Source organism: Notechis scutatus, chromosome Z (assembly GCF_049901735.1).
Source record: "Notechis scutatus isolate UNSWTSFEM ecotype Mainland chromosome Z, rNotScu1.2, whole genome shotgun sequence".
Lineage (NCBI taxonomy): Eukaryota > Metazoa > Chordata > Lepidosauria > Squamata > Elapidae > Notechis > Notechis scutatus.
In genome coordinates this window covers 58,090,509-58,113,077 of record NC_142025.1, presented here as the reverse complement: position 1 = coordinate 58,113,077, position 22,569 = coordinate 58,090,509, and the positions used below count along the sequence as shown (strand labels likewise).

The 22,569-nt window shown below is 38.8% G+C and overlaps 1 protein-coding gene and 1 long non-coding RNA gene across 2 annotated transcripts in view; one reads left to right on the top strand and one right to left on the bottom strand.

Moving 5' to 3' along the window:
* Positions 1–684: 684 nt before the first annotated feature.
* Positions 685–22,537, bottom strand: LOC148128885 (uncharacterized). Its single transcript, XR_015745647.1, has 2 exons — positions 22,025–22,537; positions 685–1,830 (listed from the first exon to the last, which is right to left on the bottom strand). It is a non-coding gene; the product is annotated as an uncharacterized LOC148128885 (long non-coding RNA).
* Positions 21,848–22,569, top strand: part of LIMD1 (LIM domain containing 1) — an 87,935-nt gene continuing 87,213 nt past the window's right edge. The window contains exon 1 of the mRNA XM_087945560.1: positions 21,848–21,911. The gene's annotated coding sequence lies outside the window, so the exon portion shown is untranslated. The remainder of the gene's footprint in view (positions 21,912–22,569) is intronic.

Here is a 22,569-nt window from a genome sequence, read left to right as displayed (position 1 = left end):
CATTCAATATAATACATAACTTTCAATCAAATTCTGCTTGGTACATTCTTAAAATACACACTATATTCTTAAAAAGTGATTATAAATATATGTAATTAAAACACTCATTCCATTCCAATTCAGTTCTATCATTAATATTCATTAAAGTCTTAACATCTTTAACATTTCTTTTCAATTAAATATCATACTTCCTTGGGAACACTTATAAGTTTTCCGTAATTAATTCCCCCCCCCCTATTTCTCTTCCCTTATATTTTATAAAGCATTAATTAAAATGTTCCCATCCTTTCCTAATCCAATTCTCTCATTCATTTTATTTCCTTTATTTATTAACAAACATTTCACTAGATTACAATAACTATTTTATTTTAATCATACATTGTTTCATATTTTCTAAAATTATTTCTATTTCTAATATAACAATACTATCTTATGTACCTTTGCAGAATCCCTTTTTCAATTAAATTTTCACCCATTATCTCTAAATAGGCCCTGTTTCTCCAAATCTTGTTTCTGTCCTTTATAACTTCTTTTCCTTTCCTTCCCTCTCTTCTTCTCCCTCCCCTTTTTACCCCCTTGTCTCTCTACTTGTAATTCTCTCTTCTGTATTCCCCTCTTCTGTTGCTTTCTAATATTATACTTATTTTTCAAACTATTCTTGCTTTTCTTGGTTGTTTTTTCAAATCTTAAACTTTTCATTCTCTTTCCTTCCTTTCCTCCCCCATAAAAGTACTTGTTCATTAAAGATGGCTTCTTCTTTGTCCCAGTCTTCTTGTTCTGCAGGCATTTCTTGTTGTTTCTCATAGTTCCAGATCTCCATTTCTAAGAATTGAAATACAAAGCCAAAAGAACCTCTCCCTTCTTGTGCATCTTCTTTGTACTTTTTAAGTTCCATTTTCAGTTCATCTAAAAGTAGTGCCATTTTAAACACTTTTAAACAACCACCCGATTGATTTTAGTCATTCAAATGCAATAATCAAAAATTCAGCGATCAACAAATAATCAAAATAATCCCAAGCTGTTTCTTCATGCTTCTTTTTTCCACTTTCTCTTCCTGGGGTTCTACTATTTTGTTGCCAAGTTTCAGTTAAAATGTATCTTTTAGAAGTCTTGTTGAGGTTTTACTATAAATTCCTTTTAATTCCAGGCAGTCTCCTCCCTTTTTTCCAGATCCTGCCCTTTTATTCTTTTTCTCTCCTTTCCTGCTTTTAAAAGCTTTTAAGTATCCAGAAATCTTTATTATCCCTTTGACATTTTATTTTCAGCTTAAATGCCTATTGATGTCAAGGTGGATTTTTTTCCAATTTCTTATTTAAATCTCTTAGCTGTCAGTCTAGGGAAAGGGAGAGAAAAAGAAAAACCAAATCCTTTCCCTTTTCTCTCTCCTTCACTGCTTCAAAGTCTTCTTTGGGAAGAATGTTACTTTTTTTTTAGTTTAAATTCCAGGGTACCTTAGTTGTTGCTTTTGCAGTTTAACCCGGTCAACCAAAACTTTCTCTTCTTATCTTCCTCCTGCACATTCTTTTCCGGTCGAGATCTTCTTTGAGGTGGCCATTTATGACCACCGCTGCAACCGCCTTCGGGAAAGGGAGTAATGGCCAGCTGAGGAGGAGAGATGCGGCTCTCCTCCACCCTGCTGGCAGTCTCTCCCCTCTTCACCACCTCTACAGGGTGGCTTAGCCCCAAAACCAGCCGGCTCGGGGCGCTCCAGCCGCAAGCATGGATTGAAACCACACATGATCACGGTTTCGGTCTGTCCACGAAGAGGCTCAAACCAGAAGTCCCATTTCCAACAATCTTGAGAAGTTAGAACAGGACCTGTAAAGAAATCTGACAAAACAGCAGATATTAGACTTTCCCGATCTAGTGGGGGAGGAGCAAAATGACAGCCAGATTTTTTCACAAACAACTAAGCCAGTTACAGCTGATATGGAGACTGTGATAAAGACCAAAAAGATTAACAATAAACTAATTCAAAGTGAGGAGAGTTTATGGCAAAGCAATGCCTTCTCACAGCGCAAATGATTGTCTCAATATTTGAACAATTAATAACCATCCAACACAATGTAGAGACACTAAGAAAAGATATTTCATCACCCAATATTTCATCACCCAAGACTATTTCATCAGTATATTTCATCACCCAATATTTCATCACCCAATATTTCATCACCCAAGACTAGGCATGCACGCCCCCAACTACCTCAATCCCAACTGCTGCCGGACTTAAATGCAAACTACTCAATGCAAGAAGCCTCGTGAACAAAATACCTGAATTTCTCATCCTCCTAAATATGGCTGACTTCGACATTATATTTGTCTGTGAAACATGGCTCAATGCATCTCTCCCCGACTCCATTACCACAGTAAGAGACTATCATGTTTACAGATCAGATCGTGAAAATCGTCGAGGAGGTGGAGTTGCTATATTCTATAAAAAATCCTTACATCTAAAAAATATCCAAGTTACCCAGGAGTTTGCCCTTCCTGAAACCATCATCTGTGAACTATCCTCAAATATCACAATTCGATTCTTACTATGTTACAGAGCACCTGATTATGACATCGAACATGTAAACAAGCTAAATACATTACTAACATGGGCTGCATCCTGCCCATACCCTTTTATCCTTCTTGGTGATTTCAATCTACCTCATATCAACTGGACCCTAAATAACTGTACAACTGAAATCATACACACAACCTTCTACAATGCTATTACAAATCTGGGACTGGAACAACTAGTAACCAACAACACTAGACTAAACAACTGCCTCGATCTCATCTTCTGCAACAGTTTGAACCTAATCTACGGAATACAATCTAAAGAACCCTTTTCCAGTAGTGACCACAATATGATAGACTTTTGTCTCAACATACATCCACACAAAAATCACCACAATGATGTAATCCCTTATTGTAACTTCAAAAAAGGCAACTATGATCTTATAGACAACGATCTCTCATCCCTTGATTGGCAATCTCTATTCACTGGATGCAATACCGTTGAAGACCATTATAACATGTTTTTACTTGAAGTCAAAAGAGTCATCAAACTATATGTACCAACGACAACTCCCAAAACAAAACAAAAAAGCAGATTACCCATATCAATAAGGAAACTTCAATCCAAAAAGAGATCACTCTGGCGGAAAAACAAATCTGGTCACGTTGCCAATTTCAAAAACCGATACAAAAATCTATGCCACCAGATAAAGACCGAATGCACCAATTATCACATTAAACAAGAGGAAAACCTTCTAAGCACCAATTCCACCCGCGCTTTTTACAATTTTGTAAACAACAAACTAAAAGACTCAAGGTCCATCCCTCCCTTGATAGGACCTGATGGTAAAGACTGTAACGACGACACCATTAAAGCCAACATCTTTAACACATTCTTCGGCTCAGTATTTGTAAACAGCAATGGATCATGCCCAATATTTCCTAGCCGTACCACAGATAACAACAATGATCTAATACATATCGATTTCACAGAAGACAATGTTGAAAAAGCACTACGCAACCTAAAACCATCTCTATCTATTGGACCGGATGGAATATGTGCCTACTTCTTAAGAAAGCTATCCACTGTCATAGCCAAACCTCTAAGCATAATCTTTGAAAAATCTTTCAGAACCAGCTCCTTGCCTAACCTATGGTCACAAGCCACAGTCATCCCCATCTTCAAAAAGGGAGACCCAAGCCTAGTTGAAAATTACAGGCCAATCTCCTTATGCTGCGTCACCTGTAAAGTCATGGAATCAATTATTAACCAATCCATCATCCTTCACTTAGAGACAAATAACCTACTCTCCAATAAACAATTCGGTTTCAGAAAAAAACTATCCTGTAATCTGCAACTCTTACACTGCAAAAACATATGGACGACACAACTCGACCAGGGCAAAACAATAGACGCAATCTATATAGACTTCTGTAAAGCCTTTGATTCAGTGGTACACGACAAACTACTCCTAAAAATAAAATCCTATGGTATCTCTGGACAACTGAATAACTGGATAGAAGCATTCCTGTCAAACAGACAACAAATGGTCAAAATCGGGAGCGTCCTATCAAATCCAGTACCTGTCAATAGTGGTGTTCCCCAAGGCAGTGTTCTAGGACCAACTCTCTTCATACTCTACATAAACGACCTCTGTGATCATATTAAGAGCAATTGCGTTCTCTTCGCTGATGATGTAAAGCTGTTCAATACCACAGACAATACTGCTACCCTGCAAAAAGATCTTGACTATGTATCCGAATGGTCAAACAAATGGCAACTTCAAATCTCAACAAATAAATGCTCTGTCTTACATATTGGCAAAAAAAATCCGAAAATAAAATACAAGCTGAATAGTCAAGATCTTGTTGATGACCCAAGCTCTGTAAAGGACCTTGGAATACTCACCTCTAATGATCTAAGTGCTAGAGGCACACTGCAACTACATAGCCAAAAAGGCATTAAGAGTTGTTAACCTAATCCTACGTAGCTTTTTCTCTGGTAATATCACACTACTAACCAGAGCATACAAAACATTTGCTAGACCAATACTCGAATACAGTTCATCAGTCTGGAACCCTCATTACGTATCTGATATTAGCACAATTGAGAAAGTCCAGAAATATTTCACAAGAAGAGTTCTCCACTCTTCTACTCGTTGTAGAATACCTTATGCCACCAGACTTGAAATTCTAGACCTAGAAAACCTTGAATTATGCCGTCTTCGGTCTGACTTAAGCATGGTATACAAAATCATACATTGCAATGTCCTACCTGTCAATGAATACTTCAGCTTCAACCATAACAACACAAGAGCACACAATAGATACAAACTCAAAGTAAACCGCACCAAACTTGATTGCAGGAAATACGACTTCAGCAATAGAGTGGTCAATGTCTGGAATACTCTACCCGACTCTGTAGTTTCTTCCCCAAACCCCAAAAACTTTAACCTTAGACTGTCTACTATTGACCTCACCCCTTTCCTAAGAGGTCTGTGGGGCGTGCATAAGCGCACCAAGGTGCCTACCGTCCCTGTCCTATTGTTTCTCTTATTCTTTTATTTTTCTTATATGTAACCATTTCATGTATTCACAACTATGTATACATTTATACTTATTATCTTGTAAACAATTGGCAAATCAAATAAATAAAATAAATAAATATTGCTGTCTTTCTGTAAGCAAAACATCGGGCTACAGACACCCCCACCAAAGTTCTTATAGCAGACCTGGGTAAATCCCATACTCAGGATAAGGAAGAAGAAAAAGAGCAAAGACCCAGGGAAACAGTTAAAAAAACCTGTTAAAAAGTGGCAGCCCTCTCAGAAAAACAGTCCTTCTCTAGACAAGGCAACAAGAAGAGGAGGTATTAATAGAGAAGTTTCATTTGAAGCCAGGAAAGCATCTCCCCTACAATCACATCGCTCATTGCAAACACAACAGATTGCTTTGAGAATCCATATGAACAGACTTAATTATGACGCTGGAATGCTAAGAGTGCTATACAAAATTTCCTAAGCCAGCTTCTTCACTGCCATTGGGGGCAGATTTATCTTCGTGCTGTGGAGTGGCTACCTGAGATACCAAATTGGAAGTGGATCTCCTGTCTTTCAAGTAGCCCACCATACCGCTGATGCTGTTTAAGATGAAGGCACATTTAGCCTCCTTTCAAATCTTTCCCATCAGAGTTCTCTGTTGGGAAAGAGAGAGAAAGAAAGTGGAGTTAGCCAACCTTGGTTGGTGAAGATGTACTTAACAGCACAGAAACAGGCCTCATTAATGCCTTGGTGCTTTCCCAAGAAAAGAACAAGACAACATATTATTCAAGTTTAAAAATTTCTTTAAAATTTTTAAAGAAATCCTTGTTGGTCACAATGGACACTGCTGAGCCGCTTATAGATCTGGTCTCTCCAATAATTGAGCCCCTTACTTCTCCCCCAGAGGGCAAGAGATTGCATGAATATGAGATGGAAAACAGAAACCTAAAAGAGATCTCTAGGTGAAAAAAAGGGAATACTTTCCAAATTATCTGTACCCATATTGTTTTACATATGCCTAATCTAATTCTCTGTGAATAGGAAGTATATACTTTATGTATTACATTGTTCGCTAAGGCCAAGAGAGGTCAGGGAAAGAGAAAATAAGATGGCTGCTTCCTTCCCAATGAATACTGAGCTCAAATTAGAAAACTCTGAATAGTACTACAGATTGGAAAAAAAGAGAAGCACAAAGTGGGTAGTGATTCATAAAAAGGCAAACAAAAAGGAATTGAATTTATAGTAAGGCTCCATATATCTTTATTTCCAGACAGGATGAATGATTTAATATTACTCTCCTAGCAAGCTGTGGCAATTTGGAAGCCAAGAAAAATATGTTATGACTGATTTAAATATCTTTTAAAGTGGTTTAATACTTTGGATCTCATTTAATGGCAGGAAAAATGCAGAGAAAGAATGATAGAGCAATAATGCAAAATAAATAAGTCTATGCATATGGCAAGTTATTTCAAGATGGGAGGGTTCTTTTTTTTCATCTTGAAAGAAGGTTCCATCATAATTTTTTGTTTTTAGTGTATTAATGTGCTGTGGACTAGATACTGTAATGTTCATTCTACTTCAAAATAATTTGGTGGTAATGTTAGAAGAAACTGCAAAAAAATCTTAAGAAATTCTCACTTGTAAAAATGTGCTCACTTGAAAGGAAAAATATGGTCAGTGTGATCCTGTGTATATTTACAGAGAATTGTATTCTACTTTCAGTGGGATTTTTTTCTTTAGATAAATATTTACATGGTATTGTAGGATCAAATGGATCTTAAACAAATCACACACACACACACACACACACACACACACACACACAAACACAAAAACAAAAGAAGAAGGAAGGCTACCATTTCTATTTTGAAGTTCTAAATTTAAACAGGAGCCTCATCAAAGACTTGCTATTCTATTACTATTTGCTTTCAAAGCTAATACAGAGGAGCCTCAACTTATAACCATATTTGGGATCAGAAGTTCCATCACAAAGCAATGCAATCTTAACTGAGTCACGTCTGATTTTATTATCTTTTTGGTGCATTCATTAAGTGAATCACCATGACCACATTAAGTCATTAAGTTAATTCAAGTGACCATGTGAACCACATGTTCATTAAGCAAATCTGGCTCTCCTCATTTCTTTGATTATCAGAAGTCCCTTGAGAAAGTCACAAATGGTGGTCACATGAACATGGGTCACGGCAATCATTGTAAATACATGCCGGTTGCCAAACATCTACATTTTTAACATGTAACTACAGGGATGCTACTGGATATACTGGATATAAAAAGTCTACACACCCCTGTTGAAATGCCAAGTTTTTGATATGTAAAAAAAGTCATATCAAGATAAAGCATTTCAAAGTTTTTTCCACATTTAATGTAGCATATAAGCTGTAGAATTCAAATGAAAAATAAACTTAATTTTCTTAGGAAGGAAAATAACTTTTTTTCATCACATAACTTTGAATAGTCATTAAATGAATTGCCATAAGTTAAGGATTACCTTTATTGACACTAACATGTTATTCACTATATAGTACATTTGAGAGTAAATACCATGTTTCTCATAAAATAAGGCCAGGCCTTATTTATTTTTTTGAGCCCCCCAAAATCGGCTAGGACGTCTTTTCAAGGGTGAATTAATTTCTTCCCCCCCTGCGCACCAGTGCCGTCTCCAACAACAGCATCTGAGTTGCTCCCGCTTTCCCCCCATCCCTGTAACAACAGGAAAAAAAGATTTTGAGGTACCTGGGAGCGCCGCTCATTGCGGTTTGTTTTAATCCCGAGCAGCTGGGTGGGCATGAGAAGAGCCGAGCGAGAGTCTCTGCTGCTGCTATCCTTGGTGCCCCAGCCTCGGGCTTCTTCAAGTTTGCAAAAGTCCCAGTGTGCAGCCCGTTCCTGCATTCCAAGCGCCCAGGCTGAGCTGCAGCTGTCCCTCTCTCGCCAGCGCCATCTCCAACAACAGCGGCAGCAGCGGCAGGAACTGTGGAAGTTATTGAGGCGGCTCCCCCATCCGAGAAGCGGCTGAAATGCTTCCATGGTTCCCGCCGCTGCTGCCGCTGTTGTTGGAAATGGCGCTGTTGAGAGAGGGACAGCTGCAGCTCGGCCTGGGCGCTTCGAATGCAAGAATGGGCTGCGCACCGGGGCTTTTGCAAACTTGCAGAGCCCAAGGCTGGAGCAACAAGGGTAGCAGCAGCAGAGACGCTCGCTTGGCTCTTCTCACGCCCACCCAGTTGCTCAGGATTAAACCAAAACACAGCGCACGGCGCTCCCAGGTACCTCAAAATCTTTTTCCCCCTCTGTTGTTACGGGGATGGGGGAAAAGCGGGAGCGACTCAGACGCTGTTGTTGGAGACAGCACTGGCGAGAGAGGCGCCAGCACTGGTGGGAATCGTAGAAGCTATAGAGGCCTGAGAAGCGGCTGAAACGCTGCCGGACATCCACACCGATGCCGCCCGCCTGCTGACCCGGGTAAGGGAGGGGTAAGGGAGCCCTCTGTGCTCCACCATGATTGGCTGTTAGGAGCGGCTGATGGTGAGGCGTAGCTGCCCGCGGGGCACTCCTAATGGCAAGTTCCCCCCCGCCTTGCCCCAATTTCACATGTTTTAAACTAGGCCTAAATTGGGGGGAGGGGCTTAATTTCATTTTATGCCTAGAAAAGATGCTGGGTCTTCCTATGGGGGGGGGCGTATTGTTGGAGAAACACAATAGCATTTGGAGAGAGCTACATTTTGCCAATGCAAGGTGGGGAGGGAATGTAGCGTTGGACAATACAAGAATTCCATAACTATTTTTGTGTTTTGAATTGAAAGTGGCAACAATAAGGATGGTGTTTTTTTTTAGCAATAATAATAATAATAATAGAATTTAAACTTATAAACACAGTGCTTTAGAGCATTCTCTGAGCAGGTTCCAATGTCAGCATATTCCCTACAACAATCTGGGTCCTCATTTTACCAACCTCAGAAGAATGGAAAGCTGAGGCAACATTGAGCCCCATCAGAATCAAACTCCTAGCAGAATTAGCTTGCAGTACTACAATTCTAAGCACTGCACCATTATGGCTCCTAATTAGGTATAATTGACACTTGTTTGACCTATATTCAAAAGATACCCTTTTCACTAATATTAGAGGAACTGTAATTACCTAAGACTTTAACAATATGTTACAACCAATCCAAGAAAAATGCTTTAAATCAAGAATGTGTGGATAGGAAAGGGATTAGTACCAGGGGTGGGATTCTACCAATTTGGACCAGTTCTATAGAACCGGTTGTTACGATTCTGTGCAGTTCGGAGAACCGGCAAATCACGCCACTGGTTGGCCTCTCCCCTCCTGTCGGATTTCTTGCTTTCTAGCTAATCTAAATGGTTGCTGTACTGCTTTGCCTTCACCCAGGAGGCTTCCCTGAGGCCCAGTCAGGGGTGGTATTCAGGCGGTTGGGGGTTGGGGGAGAAGTGGCCTGAGCATAGAGCTGAACCTTCCTTAGGACTGAAGCTTCTGTTTTTCAGTGCAGACTCAGGCAGCAGATTGTAGACAGGTAGATCTATGAGTGAATCTGTGATTTTGCAAGCAACTCATCTGCTTTGCCTGATTTTGGGTAAAAGTTACTCTTTTTTTAAATAAAAAAATTCAATATTTACATAAATATTTACAATATTTAAATACAAGCCACGCCCAGCCAGTCGTGACCACCAAGCCACCCCCTCAGTTAGCAAGCCACACCCACCCAGTCACATGATCACCAAGCCACACCCACAAATTAGGCCATGCCCACAGAACTGGTTGTCAAGAAATTTGAATCCTACCCCTGATTATTATGCACTTCTATGTTGCATTTTTCCTTTTCTCCTTAGAGAAGCCATCATGTTTCCTAATCACCAGGATGATTAATTTTGCTACAGTATACCAATGGTCCTAATTTAATTATAGCTGATAAATACTAACAAGTATCTTCAGTCATAAACCTAAGCAAATTTACCCTTGTTTTTTTCAGGAGTAATGGCTTTCAAGTTGCAAGGAATTTCAAAATGCTAAGAAGTTTCAAGACATTAGTTTAGCAGCTTCTCTCCCCAGCATTCCCCAAACAACCAGGACACTTTACCCAAGGTCAAACAATGGCTGGCCAACCAGAAATCACTTTTAGTAATGCCTTCTTTCCTAATCTTCCCTTGGTGTTCCCTTTTCCACAATTTCACAAGCTGATCTTACCAACAACAGAACTAATTTAAATTCCCTTCCAGGCAATTATAAAAATGCAGAAAAAGGCTTCCTTTGATTTGCCCTGTATTTTCCCCATAGTAGCATTGCTGAATAAAATTGATAATAGTGGCAAGCTCCCCTTCAAAGCTCACTTACAGTATTTGCCTGTAACTAGGAATTAATGTGGAAATATCCAGAATATACCAATCTCAGGTAGAGTGCTTTCAAGCTACTGTACTTTTCAACCATCAAAATGGCATAGGTACAGCAGGACATCCATCTTTACATCTTAAAATCTGCATCATCATCATCTCCAGAAATTGCCAAAAGTACATATAATCAACTATTCCTTGAATTTATATACTCACTGATGCAGGCTAAACTAAGGTACGTCCGTTGAAAGATTCTGCAAAAGTTCAAAAGCAGTTATATATGTCTGTAATCTCATGGCTTTTGGAAACTGATCTAACTTTTTCTAATTTAGCTATGATGTAACCCAAAATCATGTAAAATCATGATTGTCATTATCATCATTAACCCACCCACCCCCTATGTTTTGCTATTATGTTGTCCGTTTCCTTTTTGGAGTCAGTTTCCTCTTTTCAAGCAATTGTCTTATCTCTGCTGCATTTGAGTTCCAAGGGACGAGAAGGAAAATGAATTATTTTGACTTTCTTTCCCTTTGGGTGTACTAAAGAGGACATGCTTCACCTCCAAAGGTAATTTATTCTTACTGTATTTTAAGTCTGTCTTCTGATGAATGAAGATCATCTGATTGGCCTAGAGATATTACAAAAGTGGAACTAGAGCTGTGCGAAACTGCTTTGACAATTTCATTAAGCCAATGCTAGTTTTAATCATAGTTTAAATAAGTAAGCCAAAACATCATAATTTACAAATCACTGTTTACTATTAAACAAAATCATGCTATATAAACTAAAATGAAGATATTAAAAGCATTAATCTGCTGGTTAGACAGTATATAGTTAGTTTAAGGAATGAGAGCTGCCCCCTTAAGGGAATGCTTCATGGGAAATGTAGTTCATGTCACATGGTCACATCTGTAATCCTGATTGGTCACTGACTTGATCTCTGGTTGGGCTGGGGGAGGTTTTGGGCATTCTTACCTGGACCCCAGCATTATGCTGGAGTTTTCCTTTGCTATGACACTATGGGATGAAGATAACCATCTTTTCACACTATTGAGGCAACTATTGAGGCAAAGATTAGATATTAGATGAATCTCAACCTAACTGTGAGTTATACTTTGAGGATGCCTAATAAAATCCAATAAATTAACTTTGCATGGAAGCCTTTGTGGTGTTGAACTGGTTGTCCCAGGAACTTTGGGGACATGAAAGTAGTGCTTGGGACATGAAAATTAATTATAAATCGGATAAATGATGCTATGTACGACTACTACCAGTAGATGTTTTTAAAAATCCAGCTAACCATTAAATGGTTACACAGATTTCCAACTAGTAATTATGAAAAGTTTGCAATCCAGATATGGTAGGCCCAACATTATGATTTAGATGCAGACTGCAAAGCCACTACTTCGATACTATGCTTCTTCTAATGCTACTTACCAACTATATTAGCCCTTTTAGCTGCTGTCTCACACTGCTGGTTTATATCAATGACCTTAACAAGTTCTTTCTGATGGAGAGTGTGTATGGATTCTCCACCTTGCATATATGTGAATCCTATATTTGTCTCCTTAAATGTAATACCCTATATTTTTCTCTGTTAAAGGAGATTTTTTCCTCTTAGCAGTCATCCAAACTACTCAAATTAATTTGCAATTTCATTCTGTCACCTTGGGTGTTGGCCAGATCTCCCAATCTGGCCATCTGATAAGACACACATTAATTATGTTATTCAGGTCATTAAAAATAAACACTGAAGGCATTTGAATTAGCAGAATTTGCTTTAACATAACTTTGCTGACCTGCAACTTCACCTGTCATCTTTAAATTACCATTTACTTTGGATGTTAAGGCCAAAGCAAAACAGGGTTGAACTCCTCTGCTTTCCCTTAAGTCATCTATTAAAATTTCTTCATGTCGAATAAGTAATAAACCAACTTCGTCCACCTTTTTTATTTTTTTATTTTTATTATTTAAATACATCTTTGCGAGAACAGTGTGGTTCCAGGTGTTTTACATTTTAAACCAGTTATATCCATAATCATAAATACAACTTTCCAATATCATTTCATTATCTATTATCATTCTTCATCTTTATATACTCATATACATATACACTTTGTATCAGCCTCTTTAATTTTTTTTCATTCTCTATCTTCCTTAATCAAATATTCTACATGTTTACAATTTAATCTATTCATATCATTTAATTAATTATTCAAAATTTCATCTTAATTTATGGTTATCCATTCTCTAATTTAATCACCATGTTTTGTTATCATATCTGTAACAATATATCCTCATTACCTTATACAAATGTATAACAGAATCTTTAAATCATTAAGAGTACATTAATCAATTACTAATTTCCTTAATAATGTATTCTTGTGCTCACCATGTTTACAATTTCATACCATTCTTAAAACATTTAAAAATTCCATCTTAATTTATATTATCTCCTATTATATACCCCAATATTACATTTGACACAGTTGCTTATATTTTATTTTTTATATGTTCCATTCCCTCTAACATCTCATTTTTACACAAGTATATTTTCTCTTAGCCAATAAGTTCAGACATATAATATTATTGCCTCATTATCTTATAATTCATTAAAAATATTATCCTACCATATGGTTATATCTATTATCTATCAGACTCTACATAACATTTATTTTCATATTTTAACTATTAATTACTTGCATCCTAAATAAACATTTCTATCTTAATTAATCCATTATAAATTCTTATTTTCATCACTATTACATTAGCATTATTCCTTCTTGTTTTTATTCTTAATCCCAATCCATCAAAGTATATTATATATTTTTTACTACAAACATACCTCTTCATGTAGAGTCTCCCTCCTTTCCATTTCTAAACATTATCTCTCCTTTTTATTTTAAAATGTTAATGTCTTCAAATCTTAAATTCCAATGTTAATCAGACCAAGTCACCATTCATTCCAGGGGTAGCATCCTCCTGTATCTTTACTTTTTGATTATAATAATGGCTTCACTCAACTATTCCCGATGCCTCACTATAGCTGGCATGTCGTACCATCCACTGACAGGACCATAATAAGGACTCTGGTAAGACTAAAGGAGGTGGACTTCGTTTATACGTCATAATAACTGGTGCACTAACAGCCGTGTTATAAACAGATACTGCTCTCCTGATGTAGAGGTGATGACAGTCATGTACAGACCCTTCTATTTACCTAGAGAACTGACAGTGGTGATTTTTACAGCTGTTTACATACCTCCTGATGCAAATATTAGCACTGCACTTGCATGTTTGCATATTACAATAAATAAACAATTTAAGACTTATCCTGATGGGGCTCATATAATAACTGGTGGTTTTAATAAGGCATGCTTAAAGACTGTATTTCCTGAATTTACTCAGTATGTGACATGTGCCATCAGAGGAAACAACATACTTGATCATGTGTATTCTAATGTAAAGCATGCATATAGAGTAGTGTCCCTTCCACATCTGGGACTTTCAGATCATTTATCATTGTTCCTTATACCAGCATATACCCCCCTCAAAAGGAAAACTAAGCCTGAAATCAAACTCATCAAGATCTGGCCGGAGGGACCACTTGATCAGCTGCAGGATTGTTTCTCAAATACTAATTGGAATTTATTTGAACAAGAGGATTTGGAGGAATATACAAAAACTGTACTGTTTTACAACTTTATCTGTGTGGATACTGTTACTGTGAATAAGTGCATCCGGATTTTTCCAAACCAGAAGCCCTGGATGAACAAGGACACACAATGATTTCTCAGGACACATGATATGACATTCAGGTCTGGGGACAGGGTTTGGTATAGCAAGGGAAGAGCGGAACTGAGGTGGTGCATTAAAGAGGCAAAAAAGGACTATAAAGGGAAGACTGAGGACTACTTCACAAATGGCGGGCTTGGCAGGGAATTAAACACATCACTAATTACAGGAGCAGCAACCCCATATCGATCAATAAGGACGCATCACTGGCAGAAGAATTGAACTGTTTCTTTGCCCAATTTGAACTGAATAGGTCTTCGGACACACTGCCTCTACAAACCACTGATACTCAGCTGTTCACAGTACAAGAGTATGATGTGAAGCGGGTGCTTAGAGCAGTGAATGTGAAGAAGGCTGCTGGCCCTGATGGGGTACCTGGGAAAGTACTCAAAGCATGTGCTGACCAGCTCGCAGGTGTGTTTACAAATATTTTTAACCTTTCTCTCACACAAGCCATTATTCCATCTTGCCTCAAAACTTCCCCAAAAGCCCTCTCCTGATACTTTAAATGATTATAAACCAGTAGCTCTCACATCCATAATCATGAAGTGTTTTGAGAGACTGATCTTAAAATATATACAGGATTGCCTCCCTTGACCCATACCAGTTTGCTTATCGGAATAACAGATCCACAGAGGACGCTATTGCAATGGCTCTCCAACATTGCACTGGTCCATCTGGAGCATAGTGGGAGCTATGTAAGGATGCTTTTCATTGATTATAGCTCGGCTTTTAATACCATCATTCCGGATGTACTAATTAAGAAGTTGCTGGAAATGGGCCTCTTCTCTCTCATCCGCTGTTGGATAAGGGACTTTCTTACTAACAGGCCCCAAACCATTAGGATTGGCAGCTATTTTTCTTCCACTCTTGCTCTCAGCACTGGCTCTCCACAGCTGTGTGCTGAGTCCCTTTTTTTATTCACTCTACACCTACGACTGCACTACCTCTTGTCCCACTAACTCTATAATAAAATTTGCAGATGACACCACGTTGATGGGACTCAGGAGGAGACGAGACGGCCTACAGGTCAGAGGTTCTCAGACTGGTCTTGTGGTGTAGGAGACATAACCCTGAACATGAAAAAGACCAAAGAATTGATCATAGATTTCAGAAGATGCAAAGCAGAGCCTCTCCCACTATATATCAATGGAGACTGTGTGAAAAGAGTTCATAATTTTAAATTTCTAGGAACTCATATTTCCGACAACCTTACTTGGTCAGTCCACACTATGGCCACTGCAAAGAAGGCCCAACAGCGCCTGCACTTTCTGAGGTTTCTGAAAAAGAGTGGTTTAGGTGAGAAGTTGCTGGTTACTTTTTACCGGTCTACCATCGAGAGCATTTTGGCATACTGTGTAATGGTGTGGTATGCTGGATGCTCTGCAGTGGATAAGAAGGTGCTCCAGAGAGTTATAAACACATCACAAAAAATCATCGATTGCTCTGTTTCTTCTTTGGAAGAGATTGCGAAGACCAGACTCCTCTCTAGAACACTAAAAATCTCCACAGACCATTCTCATCCTGGACATTCATATTTTGATCTGTTACCATCAGGGAGGTGCTATAGGTGTCTTAAAATGAGGACTAATAGATTGAGAAACAGTTTCTTTTCCAAGGCAGTAATTGTCTTGAATCAAACAGTGCATTTGTTATTTATTATTATTACTATTATTATTTTTGTTGTTATTTTAATTTTTAAAACTCTGTAGTGTGATTATGATGTGGTGTTTGGGGCACTGTGCTGGAGTAGCTTTCAAATTTCATTGTATTCGTGGAATGCAATGACAATAAAGGTATTCTGTTCTATTCTATTCTATTCTATTCTATTCTATTCTATTCTATTCTATTCTATTCTATTCTATTCTATTCTATATTTCAACTTCCAGGGGTCATATTATAATCTCTTTCTTTTATTCCTTTTTTAAATTTCTTCCTTTAATAAAATTGTTAGTTTGAAGGATTCTACAGGATTTCATCCACCTCTTGCTGGTGGCATATTTGAAGAAAATTTTCTTGCCACATTTTCTCTCTCTTATTAGCTGTAATTTTTATCTTTGCCTCCTTAGCCTCATTCCTGTATTTATGAGCTACAGCTCTGTAGACTTCTTCAAGAATTATCTTTGCTTCCATTGTCATAAGTACTCATCCTTATTTAGCACTAGAGATCTCCTAGTTTTCTTCCTCATTGAAGTGTTTGAGGCTGTGCTCACCTTAATATCTTTTTCAAAAAAGCACAGACAAGTATAATGCCTACTATCTTCCCATGACATCTTTCTACTTAGTTATTAAAGCCAGCTTTTCTAAAACCCATGCTTTGTGTCTGATTCCCATTTCCCCCCCCCAAAAATTTCTGTAAATCAAGAATTTTAAGAGTGCAAAGTCACTTGCATCCAAAGTTCCCAAAACTAATTATGGAAAGTTTATAAGTGTTTCCATAGAAGTATGATACTTATTTGAAAAGTAATGTGTAAAATGTTCAAGATTTAAATGAATATTAATATTAATGATAGAATAGAATTGGTATGGATTGTTGTTTTAATTATGTTATATATTTATAATTTTTTCTTTCTAAAATACATTGTGTAGTTTTAGAATATACCAAGCAGAATCCAAACGGAAGTTATGTATTATATTAAGTGTTATAATTTTAGGGGAAAGATATAAAGGCGTCATACTCCAATCAGTGATCATAGGAGAAATTTTGCTTAATGAGAAAAGATAATAGACAGCTGAAACAGGATAAAGAATATAAGTATGATGATTTGAATTGAGATGAAATAAATAAAAATAAAATTAAGAAAGTTGAAAGAGGGGAGAAGTTATATAGAAAATGCAGAATGCTAATAAGATATGTAATGGAATATAAAAATGAGCATGAAATTGAATTTGTGTCTGCACGAAGAGATGTAACCCGGGATCAGGCTGCTTTCAAAAAAGATGTTTTATGTTTTTATGTTCTATGTTTTGTTTGTTTATGCTTGTTTTTAAAAATCAATAAAATTTTCAAAAACAAAACAAAACAAAGTCCCCAAAACTTTAATATATTCAATAAACTCTTTTCTGTGGTCAGGACCCAGAAAGAGCACCTAAAGCTCACCTTTACCTTTCAAAAGGAAAATTACCGTCCATCCAAATGAAAAATTTATCTGACATCTTATGTTTGGAAGAATTCCAGCAAATATTGGGTAAATGAAATCTCCCTTAACAATTACTTGAGAGTATGTATATATGCATTTATTTTGAGGCTTAAATTACTTAATAAATCTTCATTTATGTGTTCTGACTATTTTTGTGATCTGTAGCAGTCCACCAGACCTTTTCTCTTATCCCGATATTTTCAACACTCATATTACTATAAGAGGTTTTTTCTTCTTTATGCCTTCAAGTCAGTGTTGAATTATGGCACCTATCCGGCCAAATCCCTACAGTTTTCTTGGCAAGATTTCAGAAGTGGTTTTGTATTGCCGGGATTTCCGGTCTGCAGTGCTTCGGAGCAGGCAAGAATCCGCGACTGTGCATGGTTCCTGCCTATGTTCACTGCCCGAGTGCCCCGAGCCATTTGGCTTCGGGGCTAAGCCACCTCCGTAGAAGGTGGAGAAGACAGGGGGGGGTCTGGCAGGGTCGAGAGACATCGCACCTCTCTTCCCTAGCCAGCAAAACCCCCTTTTCCAAAGGCAGCTGAGCGGCGGTCAGCAATGGCCACCACATAGAAGAGCTCAGCTGGGAAAAGAAAGTGCAGGAGGAGCTGTGAAGAATTGAAAGTGATCTTTGCTGACCGGGACAAGTAACAGTGAAAGTATCCTGGAATTTGAAACTTGCTAAAGAAACATCGTTTCCAGAATGTGTCAAGCGGCGAATGTAAATTAAAGGAAAAGGTTTTTCTTTTCTTTTCACTCTCCTTCCGAACGTGACAGCGATAGAATCTTAAAAGAAATTGGAAAACCCGCATTGGAGGTATGGATTTCTGAACATTCAAAGGAAAATTGTTGCTGTAAGTGGGAAGGGAGAGGAAAAAAAAATTGGAGCAGAATTTAAAAAAGGAGGAGATTGCCTAGAATTTTAAAGAGCTTTGAATATTAATACGGCTTCTAAAAGATATATCTTAATTGGAACTCTTTGATCAAACAGCAACCCCAGAAAGAGAAATGGAAGAAAGAAAAAAATATTAAAAGAAATAGTTTATTTGGATGCTTTGGTGACTTTGGAACTTTTGGGAATTATTCTTGATTAAAAACACTCGGGTGGTTGTTTTGGAAAAAAAATTTCTCTTCACGATGGCATTGCTTGTGGATGAACTAAAAATTGAATATAAAAAATATAAAAAAGAAGAACAAGATGGAAAAGATACTTTGGGCACTCTTTTTCAATTTCTAGAAATGGCGGTATGCACTTATGAAAAATTGACTGCACAGCAGGACGACTGGGACAAAGAAGAAGCTATCTTTGATGAACAAATGGCTCTATTTGGGGGGGGGGAGAAAGAGGAAAAGAAAAAGGGGATTTTAAGGCTTGAAAAAACAACCAAAAAAGAGAAAAATTAGATGAAAGGTGGATACAAGGTTAGAAAACAACAGAAAGGGGGAAAGCAGAAGGAAAAAAGGGAGGAGGAGAGACAAAGGGGTAAAAAGGGCAAGGAGAAGAATAAGCAAGAGAGAAAGGATGGGATGAGAAGCCTTAATGGTGGGAAGCAAGATTTAAAGAAACAAAACTCATTTAGAGACAATGGGTAAATTTAATTGAAAAAGGGATTCTGTAAGGTACATAAGATTGTGTTTTTATATGTGTATTTAGAATAAAATGCTTAAGATATAAATGAGTATTAATATGTATGATTAGTTTCTTAATGGTATTGATAGTGGTCTTATATGCTTTTTCTTTGTTATTGTTGTGTTTTTTCCTTTTTCATAAAATTTATTGTGTAATTTTAGAATGTACTAAACAGAATCCCAATATAAATTAAGTGTTATATTAAGTATTATTAAGCTAGGGGAAAGAGTCAAAGGCATCACTCCAGGAGAAGTTTATTTAAAGAGAAAAGATGAATGGATAGCTGGAAATAGAACAGACAAAGAATGATAAGTATTATGAATTGAACTGAGATGAGATAAATAAAATAAAACTAAGAAAGATAAAAGAGGGAAGAAGCTATATAGAAAATTGAAATTGGTAATAAGATATGGAATGGTATATAAAGTGAATATGATTTTTGAATTTGTGTCTGTGCGAAGAGTTTTAACCCGGGATCAAGCAACTTTCAGAAAAGATGTTTTATGTTTTTATGTTCTATGTTTTGTTGGTTTGTGTATTGTTTTTGAAAGGCAATAAAATTTTAATTAGCAAGAAATATAATTTGGATAATAGAATGAAAAGGAGAAGTTGGGATAAGATACGAAGTTGAACAGATAACGTAAATATATATATTACAATTTGGAACTATTTTGTATGTTCTATTGTTTTTTTCAGAAAAGATCTTTTATGTTATTATGCCTTGTTTGTTTGTGTATTGGTTTGTAAAACTAATAAAATTTGTCTTTAAAAAAAAAAAAAGAAGTGGTTTTGTATTGCCTTCTTCCTAGTGCTGGGAGAGAGAATGATTGGCCTAATGTCTGCTGGCTGAATGCCTAAAACGAGACTAGAATTTAAAGTCTCCTGGTTTCTAGCCTGATGCCTTAACCATTACACCAAACTGAATCTTAATCCTACTAAGTTTAATAGAGCTCAATACAACTGAGTTCATCCCTAATGTACAACCCTTTACCACCTCTAGTCTTGTGGCTAAGGGTGGCAATGAATAAAGAGGCCACAGCAGCATTGGCTACAGAATAGGATGGTGAACATGGCACATCGTTGTAGTGCTGCTTCTGAAAATATGATTTAAGTTTATATTAGTTTTAACCGTTTTCATCCCTAAATGACAAGAAGCAGGGCCTTCAGTTTTTTTTGTTCTGTTTAAAAAATGGAAAAGAGGTCAGTGTGGGAATTGTACAGGGTCATAAAGTTGTAGCTTGCTCATTCTTGCTTTGCTAGGAGTTGTTTTACAGAAGTATTAGGGCCTCTGTAAAAATGCATCAGTAAGAACTCAGTGAAGGGTCTCTTTATTAAGCACTGTCTTCAAAGAAGTGCCACGACGCATCCTTCCCGAGACAGAAATCTGGTTGATTAGATTAGATTAACAGAGTTGGAAGGGACCTTGTAGGTCATCTAATCCAGGGGTCCCCAACCACCGGTCCGCGGACCGGTACCGGTCCGTGGAACAAGTCCTACCGGGCCGCTGGCTTGCTGGCGCCGCCATCTTGTTTTGATGAAAAAGTGCTTCCGGTGAGCTTTCTACCCGGAAAAGCTCACCGGAAGCACTTTTCATCAAAACAAGATGGCGGCGCCAGCTGATGTCGGACCGGGCCGCGCCATAAAAAGGTTGGGGATACCGGGCTGCAGCGTAAAAAGGTTGGGGATCACTGATCTAATCCAACCCCTCCACCCAAGCAGGAGACCCTACACCATTTCTGACAAATGGCAGTCCAATCTCTTCTTGAAAGTCTCAAGTGATGAAGCTCCTACCACTTCCAAAGGCAAGCTGTTGATTGTTCTCAGTGTCAGAAAATTTCTCCTTATTTCCAGGTTAAATCTCTCCTTGATCAGTTTCTATCCATTATTCTTTGTCTGGCCTACAGGTGTTTTAGAAAATAGCTTGACCCCTTCCTCTCTGTGGCAGCCCCTCAAACACTGCAATCATGTGTTGGAACACTGCAATCATGTCTCCCCTGGTCCTTCTCTTCACTAGACTAGCCAAGCCCAGTTCCTGCAACTGTTCTTCATGTTTTAGCCTCCAGTCCCCTAATTATCCTGGTTGCTTTTCTCTGTAGTTAATGGCCGGTTGCTTAGTAAGTGTTCTAATTTATGACTGACTTCTCCAGAGCTATTTGAACTGTTTTTGGAGTTTTGACAGACAGACAGACAGACACACACACACTTCTAACCCTGCTGGAGCAGGTGGTTGGACTAGATATCTCATTCACTTTCTCCTCCCTCTCTTCCTTTCTTCCTTTTTCTTCCTTTCTGTCCCTTCCTTCCATCCCCCTTTTCTTTGTCTATCCCTTTTCTTCATTTCTCTTCCTTTCTCTCTCCTTTTTTCTTTCTTTCTTTCTCTTTTCTCTTTTTCTTTCTTGTCTCTTCCTTCTCTCTTTCCCTCTCTTTCTCTCTCTCCCTCCCTCCACATATCCCATTCACTTTCTCCTCCCTCCCTCCCTCTCTTTCTCTTTCTTTTGTCCCTTCCTTCCATCCCCCTTTGTCTATCCTTTTTCTTCCTTTCTCTCTCCCTTTTTCTTCCTTTCCCTTTTCTTTCTTTACTTTCTTGTCTCTTCCTCTCTCTCTCTTCCCCCTCTCCCTTCCCTTCCTCCTTCTCTCTCTCCTCCTAAGCTAGGAGACCCATCTGTAACACACACTCTCTCTCTCTCTCCCAACAAGGTAATCATCCATCAGCGTCGCTTATGACGAGTCTCCAAAATTGCAGGGACCGGGCACGATTGTCCGTTCACGCCCTGTCCCACGTTGCCCAGAAAAGCCGGTAGGCAAGGCTTCCGGGTCCAATAAAGCGGCCATGGGTGGGACTTCCACCCCTCCCTCTTTTGGGGAAAGGGCTGGGAACTTCAAGCGAGGCTGCAGCCTCACCCACCGCTGGAGCTGCGGGAGAAGTGAGCTGCAGGAAAGGTACCAGCCCACCCTGACTGGCTCACCTTTCCCTCTGCTTCCAGCCGTGGGAGGAAGGTAAGTTTATACTCTGTTGGGAAAAGCCCAAACCGCCCAAGTGTCTACAAACTTACCTTCCTCCCACGGCTGGTGGCAGAGGGAAAGAAGAGCCAGTCAGGGCAGACCCATTGCTACTTGGCTCCCCGCCAGTCCGCATCTCGTCAGCTGCTGGGGCTCGCGGGTCGCGGCTGCTGAGGGCGAGTGCGGGAGGCAACCATGAAGCACAAGGCTTACTCTGCATACTCTGCCAGCCGCCCCTTCGAGCGTTTTAGCCGAGTGCAGGCCGCCGTACATAACTTACATTATGTGGAGCTTACATAAAGCTCCAAGTGTGAAAGATCCGCTCTCGCGAGGCTTGACTCGCATCATTCTCACAGCTGCGGCTCACATTCAGCCAAAGTGCGCAGGCTGGCGGGCGGCACAGGGAAGGAGCGTCAGGCAAGGGGTGATGCGGGAGGCATAGCATCGTGCTCCCTGGTTGCCCTCCCCGCCCCTAGCAGGCAAGGCCCAGCAGCTGTGGAGAATCCAGGCGGGACCCAAGCAGCAACGGGTCAGCCCTGGCTCGCCTTCCCCTCGGCCACCAGGAAACCAGGCAAGTGGGGTTGGGGTGGGGATGGGA